This window comes from Aedes aegypti, chromosome 3 (assembly GCF_002204515.2).
Source record: "Aedes aegypti strain LVP_AGWG chromosome 3, AaegL5.0 Primary Assembly, whole genome shotgun sequence".
NCBI classification, from domain to species: Eukaryota; Metazoa; Arthropoda; class Insecta; order Diptera; family Culicidae; genus Aedes; species Aedes aegypti.
Window position 1 is genome coordinate 254,086,351 of NC_035109.1, and position 11,139 is coordinate 254,097,489.

Below are 11,139 nucleotides of genomic sequence, written 5' to 3' on the forward strand. Positions count from 1 at the left end.
CCAAGTACCCGATCCATTAATCTCGCTAGAGTAGCGGGACTGTTTACTAGACCAAATGGCATCCTTGTGTACTGGAACAACCCCTTGCCCTGCACGCTGAAGGCCGTGTATTTCCGTGATGATTTTTCCAACGGAACTTGTAGGAAGGCTTCCGACAAATCTATTGTCGAAAGATATTTTGCCTTCGGAAGTTGGCCAAGTATACGGCAGGGGTGCGGCAAGGGGTAAGCATCACGAACAGTACGTTCGTTAATCTTACGCGCATCTAAACAGAGCCTAACCTTATGAGGTTTTATAACTGGCACGCAGTTCAACGACCAGTCCGAGTTACTGGGCTCGATTATCCCAGCATCGAGCAATCTCTGAAGCTCCACCGACACTAATCCTTGCGTTTTGGGGGACATTACATATGGGAATTGTCGCACTGGAGGCTTCTTCCGCCATTCCTCGGCGATCTCTATTTTGTGCTCCGCCACTGGAGTAGTGGACAATTTCCCGGGGCGAGCTGCGATGAACAGTGTTTTAACATGATCGATCGTTTGTTGCTCAGAATCCGTTAGCACAGAAGATGGGGATGGCAATTCAAGATTTGAGTCGTCTCCTGTGTTTTCAATCATGGCGCAACCGGTAATGGTAGGTTGGATGTGGAAGGCTTTCCAAAAGTCCATTCCACAGATACAGTTGATTGCCAGGTTGGGAACCACTAGAGTGGGGACGACCTTGACCATGCCATTCCACAAAAATGGTAAATAAACCTGCCCGCGAACACTGAGTCTTTCTCCGCTCGCAGTGCGCAGATTTACTGGGTTTTGAAGCGGAAAGATGCGCTTTGGTTTAATGGAGCTGTAAACGGATTCATTGATCAGTGTGAGGTTGCTCCCACTGTCAAGAAGAGCCCGAAAGTTGACACCGTACACTTTCACAGACGTGTAGGGACGATTATCATCAGGAAATGGATATGAAATCGTAAATGAAGCGGGAGACACCGGATAGAGATTTCTCGTAGCCGGTTCGAAACACGGTGGAAGAAATACGCCTAGAAGTTCGGATTCAGCGGGCGGCGGTTTTGGCTCGCTGCTATTGCGTTTTTTATGCAATAGGGGCAGTTGTTGGTTGGATACCCTCGAAATCCACAGTTCGCGCAAAGGACCCCCTTTGGAAGATCACAACGATCCATTCGATGCCCGAACTTACCGCAATTAAAGCAGTGTCGGCCGGATAGGGGCTGATGGGAATCGATAATTTCTTCCAAAGTGATTGGTGGACGCGTTGGGACACGAGAGGGGTTGGTTCCGGTTTGGGAACTGTTCTGTTGCTGACGAGATTGAGGAGGATTAGTATTGGTGTTGTTTCTAGGTGGGAACTGCTGTGCTGTCGTCGAAGGTTTATTTTGTTTATCTTTCGAAAAACCCTTCTTCGACTTTGTGTCGGAATCTACTGTCTCTACAGCGTTCACCGACCTTTCAGGTCCAAAAACCTTGTTGTAAACCGAGAAATTCACAGCATCGATTTTCTGGCCGGCGGACACGAGGGTCGGGAGGTCGGATATCGGGAGAAAGTTGAGCTGTCTCTTATAGTCAAGCCTCAAATTTTGCAGCAGAATTTGCACTTTTTCATATTCTGGCAATGGAACACTCATAGTTCCAAAAAGTTCCTCCATGGCATGGTAGTATTGGAGGAAAGTTTCGTTTCGTGACTGGTGGCGCTGATAAACTTTCATTTTTATCAGTGTATCTAAATCAGGATGCATGAATGTTCTCCTGAGCTCGAATACTAGATGCTGCCAGTTCATGAGACGATTCGAGGAGCGCATGGTCATATACCATTGCATGGCCGGCCCTTTAAAAAGGTGAATCGCGGATTCGAATAATTCGTGCTCTGAAACCTGTTCAGCCACCGACATAGCATGAACCATTCCCAAGAACTGATTCAACTTCAAACCCTGGTCTTCACCATCGTACTTCGTTATCGTCCACTTAGACACAGGTAAGGTGTGGCGCACCTGATTACCTGGACGAACGGAATTGAAGGGAGTGAATGGTGGATTAGAACTAGGATTGGAAAATGGAATCGCAGTTCCGGCCCATGGATGGAACGCCTGTTGAAAGCCTGGAGCTAGGTTTCCTTGCCAAGGATTAGAATTCGGCGCATTGTAAACTGCGGAAGCACCATGCCATTGACCTAGAGGCGGTACACTTCCTGAAGATGGAATTCCCCATCCAGGGTTGTAAGTGTGTGCACTACTAGACGGTTGAAAGGAGGAATTTTTCAAAAAGTGATTTTGAAACGATGAAGAAGTTTGAGGCTGTGACGTCGAGTTGCTCTGCGGTAGTGAAAAAGTCACGCTAGTGACCGGCCTTGAAGAGATACCCATGCTAGCCGAGCTGATCGTTTGAGATTGCAGTGAACTTGAGGGGAGAGAAATGGGAACAAATGAAGAGAACTCATTATAAAGCTGTGAGTTCGCCAACGGCTGTTGGCTTCCACTTGGAAGTACGGATTCTCTATTCTGGGACTCTCCATTGGGTTTGTCCCGTTTTGACAATTCCACTGCAAGCTCGTTTATACGAGACAGCAAAGCTTCTAACACCGAAGTGGTGCTTTCTGGGCGCTCCGTGTTCGCTGCTTGGTTCCCACTTGCCACATTTTGGTGCATTGGGGCCACAGCATCATCTTCAGGGCGAAACAGATCTAATAAGTCTTGGTCCCCCAGTATCTCTCGAAGACCCGCTCCCGATGCCTCAGGTTCTGAATAAAAATAGTGATCTAATAGTCTCACCACGTCAATAAGCATCGCCTTCAAAAAACTTTCTGCTTCCCCTTCAGCACGCTTCGACAAAAGAACAATCCGATGACCGAAATGTAACAATTTTGCTTGACCTCTTGTTTTTATGTTACGATCATTCTGCTGGAGGCCCGCATAAATTTCCTCGTAATTTTGTCGGCAAAACCGAAGTGTTTCCTCCCAATCAACCTGAAGTTCTACCTCAATAATCACTTTTTGCGATTTTTCAGCCTTTAAATGCTCACGTAGGCTCCTCCGTCTTCGCGAATAGGTTGGATCCTCCCTAATTACAATTGAGCGGATATTGAGCTCAAAATCCAGCTCATCGGTCGACAAATGGTCCACCCTTAAATGATGATACCATTCACGAATTTGTTCTACTGCGCGTGTGTACTCATCGCTACGTGCTTCAGCCATTTTCAAACAAAAAGGTTATTGAAATAGAAAAAAATCAAGAAAAATATTCAAGAAAATTATCAACTAAAGAAATAAACTGTAATATGAATATCAAAATTAACAAAAACAAATAAATTTGAAAAAAATAATAATGAATGATAAAGATAATTATCTAAAGTATGAACTAAATTATACAAGAGAGCTTTTATTCCTTAAAAACATGCTAAAATAGGAAAAAAGCATAATAAAAAATTTAAAGTTCACCATAATAACACCTAATTAAACTAAAAAGCTAATATTCGCTTTAAATTATGCGGAAAAGTAACTAAAATTAGGTATTCATAAATCAAGATAGCTTAATAAATTTACAAAAAAAAAGATAAATGCAAAAAGGAATGGAAAGAGAACAAGAACTAGCTTATTCTAACATCCACTAAATTAAACACTAAATATAAAAAGAAATAAATCACGAAAAAAAATAATTGTAGAAAAAAAATAATTATTGAAGCACGGTGTAATGAAAAATGAAACTAAGTCACTAAATATTTGTTTTAATCTGCTAATTCACTAATTTGATTCAGGCACTTTATCTAGAACAAAAGGTTAAAATTCTAAAGCGGATTCAAAAGAACGAACTATAATAGCAATACCAGAAATTCTCATCATCCGAACACTTCCAATAGATTTTCACTTTCACTGATAACAATACTATTTCGATACAATTCAATCTCTTTTCTTTAAAGAACAATTGGGAATAAAGGATTCCAATTCCTCCCGGAGCTTTCTTGAAAAGGGTTCCACTTTAAGGATAAAATGGAAACCTTTTCTTTTCACTTTTTAGTTGGGCGCCAATTGTTAGAATTACTCTTTTGGGCCAGCCTAATGTGGCCTTCTTGGAGACTCAGGGTCGTACAAAATGACTCCGGTGAGGAAATTGGGTGATGGCGGAAAACCTTCCCATAAAAGAGCGAGGTGGACTACGCACAAAAGATGGTAGAAAACAAGGCTCAGCGGTTATAAAATGAAAGGCAACAATAAAGGGCATTTAAAGTAACATTTTCTATCTATTCATTATTAATATGCTTTGAGGGAAATGGGAAGGTAAGGATAAAATGCACATTACCGGGTTTGAGGTGATCAGATGCAGCGCAATCCAAGCCGAACGGCGGCGGGCCACTTCCATCCTGGCAGCATTTCGGAAGGCAAGCTAGCGGCGATCTTCAAAACTGGGTGGTTTGACTCTCGGGCCGGGCTGAGAAACGGCAACTTCTTCGATCGCGCGAGACTCCTGCTCCTCCGTATAGGATTCACGTCACAGGCTTGGAACACCACCGACTTCTCCTTGGCACTGTTCACGGGAAATTCTGTCCCTGCCGGGCCACACAACTGCTGGCACACCGACTAGTCTTCACGCGGCACTAATTTTTCCGGACTGGCACAAAGCGTTCACTATTTTGGAGAAAAAAAGCGGGTTAAATTCGCGCACAGTTGCGATCTTGACGGTGTTTCACCTATTAGCTGCTGAAATCTGGATGACAACCAGTTTTGTTGATTCGTCGTCGTCATCTTCGTGTGTCAGACGACGAACGTATTGCCGACACCGATCGTTGGTGTCGAAGTGTGGGTGCGTTACGGTTGGATAGGGTATTGGGTAATAGGGATGTTCAGGAGGAATGGGAAATTCGATATTTTTTTTAATTTCATTTTAATTCTGTTCCATTTTAATTCATTAATTCATTTAAATACCTTATATTAACAAAACCGTGAGATCATAATAAAAAAATAGAAATAATAGTAATAAAAAAAGGAAAAAATATGTACAAAAATATTTACAAAGATAATGTTACCTTTTGAAGGTTACAATAGCTAGGGGATATTGTAGGAGATGTGTGTGGTATTTGTAGAATATGGGTCTTCGGAGATTTGGAGGATGCAGGATAGCCACTGAATTCACTATTGAACAAGTTCCACGCACTACGATTTTATTCTTCCTGCCAAGCTCTGTCGTACACTGTTTCTAACTGAAACCCCTTTTTCGCCCAGTCTATGCCTACTCTGATCGTATTATCTCTAATCAATAATGAAACCCAGGGTTGAACCCTACAATCCCACCTAGCTTTTAATAATTCAATGCGAAATATAATCCTTATGTTTAGCAGGTTCCGTTCAATTACGCCTTGCTCGACCTTGAATGTTTTCAATGCCTCGAAGATTGTTGGTACCGGAAGTTGTTGGTGAATCAGACACTTCAACCTTTTTCAGATGAGTAACGGCACGTCGATATTCTTTTCCGGATTGGCAAGATCTAACTGTTGTGTCTGCTCCCATTTTCCGAATTACCACGAACTCTTCTGGTGAAAAATCTGCATCTAATTTGTTATTTTTCTTCATTCTTTTTGCTAAAACACGGTCACCAATTTCAATATCACTATCCTTAGCTTTTCTTTTGATATCTGCATATATCTTTCCTTTTTCTTTAACTACCCTGTCTCTATCACGAATCTCCCCATCATCTAATGCCATGGCTGGAACTACAGGCAACTTACTTCGAATTTTCCTTCCAAACATAAGTTCAGCCGGTGAACTTCCAGTAGTACTGTGACTTGTAGAATGATATGTCAAAAGATACTTGCGCAACTCTATCCTCCAATCCTTTCCGAGCTCTTGAGCGATCCTAAGTCTTTTAAGTAGCGATCTATTCTGCCTTTCTACTTCTCCATTCATGGCAGGCCAAAATGGTATAGTATTGATGAGTGTTATTCCGCTAGAATCACAGAATTCTCTAAATTCATCACATCTTTCGCTGAATTGTGGTCCATTGTCTGTTCGTAGCGTCGTCGGAAGACCATAACGTCCGAATATTGCGGCCAGCTCTCTAATGGTCTCAGAAGCCGTTATTTCCTTCATCTCACTGACTTCCATAAATCTACTGTAGTAGTCAATAACCACCAGCAAATATTGGCCTTCGGGAAGTGGGCCCAAGAAATCAGCAGCTACATCCAACCACGGTTGGGTCGGCAGTTCTCGTCGTATCATTGGCTCTGGTGGATTCGGAGCCGATACTAAAGGGCACCCTTTGCATTGTTTAACGAATTTTTCGATTTCGTTATCCATCTTCGGCCACCAAACATTTGTTCTTAAATGACTTTTCATCATCTTCATTCCCGGATGTCCTTCATGTCCAATTTGTAGTACACGATCTCGTAAAGTATTTGGTATTACAATTCTATCCATCCTCAATAGCACAGTATCAATGCTTGACAATTCGTTAACAATAACTTTGTAAACTAACGGTAAATCTTGCTGATTACCACTCTTCAATATTTGAATGATTTCTGCTATTTCTTCATCCTTCTCACTTTCATGCTTGATCTCATTCCATTTCAACGCTACTGCTGATCCTGCCATAGTTGCTATCTCTCTGATCATCAATTCTTCTTCAGGATCAAAAGCATGTGATGCAACAGTTGCCAAACGAGAGAGACAATCCGCGATGTTTTGAGGTCCTGGAATGTGTACTACTTGATAATCGAAGGATTGCAAACGTAATACCCATCGTTCGATCCGTGCACATGGACGTGATCGTGGTGCAAAAAGATGTTGCAGAACTTTGCAGTCTGTCATCAAATCGAAATTCTTGCCATATAAATACATGCTGAAACGCTCTACGCTCCAAACTAACGCCAGAGCTTCTCGTTCGGTTTGACAGTATCTACGTTCAGTATCTGTTAATGATTTGGACGCGAAACATATAACACGAGGTTCGCCATTGTCATTTTCTTGCAACAACACTGCTCCAAGACCCGTTGGGCTAGCATCAGCCATCACCATAGTTTTATCTTTTACTGCGTAAAAGCCAAGTTTAGCTGCTGACGCCATCTTTTTCTTGATTTCTTCGAAGGCTTCTTTGTGTTTATCGCTCCATTCGAACTTCACGTCTTTCTTCGTAAGCTCACGAAGAGGTTCATCTAGTGTAGCTAGATCCGGGATGAACTTATTCAAGTAGTTTGCTAAACCGAGAAAACTGCGCACTTCAGATTCCGTACAAGGTGGACGGAAAGATAACACAGCTTTAACTTTCGCATTCGATGGACTAATACCTTCCTCAGAAATACGATGCAATAAAAACTCTAGCCTGTTAACCCCGAACTCACATTTATCCCAGTTTAACTCTACACTTCTCTCTTTGAGCCTCTGAAGAACCTAAAAAATTTATTAGGACATTTACATATATTTTTTTTTTACAGTTCAATATAGATATTTTATTCTACCTTTTGCAAATTCAGGTCGTGGATCTCTTTAGTTTCTCCTTCAACGATAATATCATCCAAGTACCAATATGTACCTTCACATCCGGAAAGCATTTCTTCCATAATTCTCTGAAAAATTTCAGGCGCGGTCACCAATCCGAACGGAAGCCGCTTAAATCTGAATAATCCACGACTGGTGATGAACGTTGTGTAATCCCTCGAGTCTTCTGCTAGTTCGACTTGATGAAACGCTTCTCGAATATCAAGTTTACTCCACACCTTTCCAGTGCCAAGTCGTGCCAGGTACTCATCGACAACTGGCATAGGAAAATGCTCACGTATTACAGCTTCATTTACTCGGCGCAAGTCCAGGCAAATTCTTGGCTCACCAGATGCTTTTCCCACGATAACTAATGGCGATACCCATGTGGCCGGTCCTTGCTTCACTTCAATAATGTCGCGTTGCAGAAGTTGATCTATTTTTCTGTTCACAGCTTCTTCCATTGGTATTGGAACTCGGCGTAACGGTTGAAAAACAGGTCTAGCATCTGAGGCAATCGAAATGGAAGCCTGAACGTCTTTTATTTTGCTGAATGGTTTGACTTTGGCATTGACATTATTCACTTCAATACCCACTTTCAACACTCCCAACCCTTTAGCTGTAAGATCTCCAATTATATCTTTTTGTCCACCCTTTACGACAAAAAATTCAGCGACAGTGGTTTTACGGCCGATAGTAACCTTGGCTTCGAAAGTCCCAACAATAGAGAGAGGTCTATCGCTTCCGTAGCCTTTCAGCACTCGCGAACATCCCTTTGATGACTTTAGAACCTGAATTCTTTCCTGCTTCATCATGTTCCATGTTTCCATTCGGATTAAATTCGCGTCAGCTCCAGAATCAATCAAAACTTTCAGAGAAATGCCTCCGATCCAAGGTATTGCTTTCGTTTCCACCATAAAAAGCATAGTATACCTTCGTTGAGTTCTCTGAAATTTCTTCTTGTTCTTCATCGCATGGATCGTTGGTTTCCGGTACATGTTGAACATTGAAAACTTTTTTCGGTTTTCCTCGTACTTCAGAAGACTGCTTGCGTTTCCGGCACATTGCTTCAAAATGGTCCAACCCTCGGCAACGCCGGCATGTGCGCCCTTTGCTGGACATTCTGAAGACTTTGAAAGATGCCCATGATAACCACAAGAGTAACAAACAACCTTCTCTTTTCTATGGAACGATGATCCTCGTGATGATTCCTGAAATACCGATCGTTTCGGAAAACTTCTGAAGGGAGCTCGATCATTTCCTAGGGTATAACATATAAATTATTATTATTGAAAAAGCAAATTTGGGTGAATTGTTTTTAAGATGACGAACAGAATTTTCCTACCTTCATCCAGGTAAAGTCTCTTACTCGCAGGTTTGATCGTGCGAGCGTTATCAATTCCGAACACAGGAGTATCACGTACAATGTTGCCATTCTCCTTCAAATCCTTTAACTGCTGATCTGTGTCCTCGATTGTTGCCGCGATTTCCTCTATTTCGCTTAGAGTACGATCTCGTTTGAGTATAGCTTTACGAAGTTCATCTGATCGACAGTTCTCCACCACGACATCAATCAAATAAATTTCTTTCAAAATTTCTCCAACTTCTGCAGAATACTTTTCAAAACCACAATTTAGCGCTTGCTGACGAAGACAGATCACATAATGAGAAAATTTCTCATTATGTTCCTGCTTAATCTTTCGTAATCTACGTCTCTCAATGACATCTTGTCGACCAGCTTGAAAATATGAATCAAACAGCTCGATAGCCAAGTCGTAAACTTTTGGCTCCAATGTAACTAAAGGTGTTTTATCGTGGTCAGGTAAACTGCGAAAAATTCTTTGGAGGTCCACGCCTCCCAGATGAAGCAGCTTCTCTCTCTCTTTCTCTCTTTCTGGCGTTACGTCCCAACTGGGACAAAGCCTACTTCTCAGCTTAGTGTTCATATGAGCACTTCCACAGTTATTAACCGAGAGCTCCCTTTGCCGATTGACCATTTTTGCATGTGTATATCGTGTGGCAGGTACGAAGATACTCTATGCCCTGGGAATCGAGAAAAATTCCTTTACGAAAAGATCCTCGACCAGCGGGATTCGAACCCACGACCCTCAGCATGGTCATGCTGAATAGCTGCGCGTTTACCGCTACGGCTATCTGGGCCCCTTAGCACGCTTCAATTTCTGATCGGTGATGCCATATGCTTCAAAATAGCATTCCAACGACCATTTCCAAGATTCCCATTCACGAGAAATTTTGCCCTTCTCGATAGTTTCGCAACGAAAAGGTGGGATCTGACGAATCTCTTCCATCTGTAATATCACGATATAAAAAAAATCTTTTCATAATTATTTTGACATATTTTCTTAATACTCAATACCAAAATTAGAATCATCGGATGAAGGCATTCAAATTGGCTTTTATACATTAGATAAATAAACATTTTTATTTTTTTTTTTTGAACATTACTCCCTATCAGTAAAGTAATGCTACCAATGTGATGAAATAAATCCCTACATTCTTTTGTATAACATCACCCAATGAACGCTTCTGGTTCATAGCATCCTATGAACGCTTCTGGTTCATAGCATCCTATGAACGCTTCTGGTTCATTTACAAATCCCTTAACACAATTAGTTCATTACATCCATCGAGCGCTTATGGTTCAAATACTATTCTATCATCAATTATGAAGAATAAACGTACCGGTATACACATTAGTCCTTGAACGCAACTGGCTCAATCAATTCTTTTATGTTGATCCTATGACGCTACTGGTTTATAATATACATGCTTCTGAACGCTTCTGGTTCACTAAATCCTATGAACGCTTCTGGTTCATTACATCCTAAGAACGCTACTGGTTCAATACATCCTGTGAATCCTTATTGGTTCACGCTTACAGTACACCATCCTAAGAACGCTTCTGGTTCATTGTATCATAAGAACGCTTCTGGTTCATTGCATCCAAATAACGCTACTGGTCGAATACATCCTGTGAATCGCTACTAGTTGACGTTTAACGTTTCCACACATACTAAGAACGCTACTGGTTCCTTTTATCCTAAGAACGCTTCTGGTTCTTTGTATCCTAAGAACGCTTCTGGTTCTTTGTATCCTTAGAACGCTACTGGTTCAAACGAATATTCCTGAACGCTACTGGTTCGCATCTTAATTTACAAAACAACACGCTACAAGTGTTTTGCCATAATTCCTTATTGCTGCAGTTTCAACCAATATCAATACATAATTTACGTATGAACATTTTACAACAAATAAATAAAACGTTTAATTTACGATTATAAATATAAACACAAAAAAAAAACAATCAGAAAACCTTTTTTTTTTAGTGCTTTATTTCTTTGTTTTTACTCTTTGCCATTAATACGCAAAAATTTCAATTCTTTCAAATCAATTTTAGCCAAATATATCGTTCATAGTTCAACAGTGCATCTCAATTCATCAACCGCAACCGTTATTCTTCCAAACATAACTTGGTGTCAATTAGCGGAACCTTTCATTCATGATTCTACCTAGAAATCCTTTATAAGAGAGATTTGCGGAAGCTGACAATTCTGTCAAAGTGTGAGCCAATCGAGCAGCGAGAACTGTCAAAGTGTGAGCCAAACGAACATGCGTTATGTTTGTTTTGAACTTTTCTTGAGCAGTAA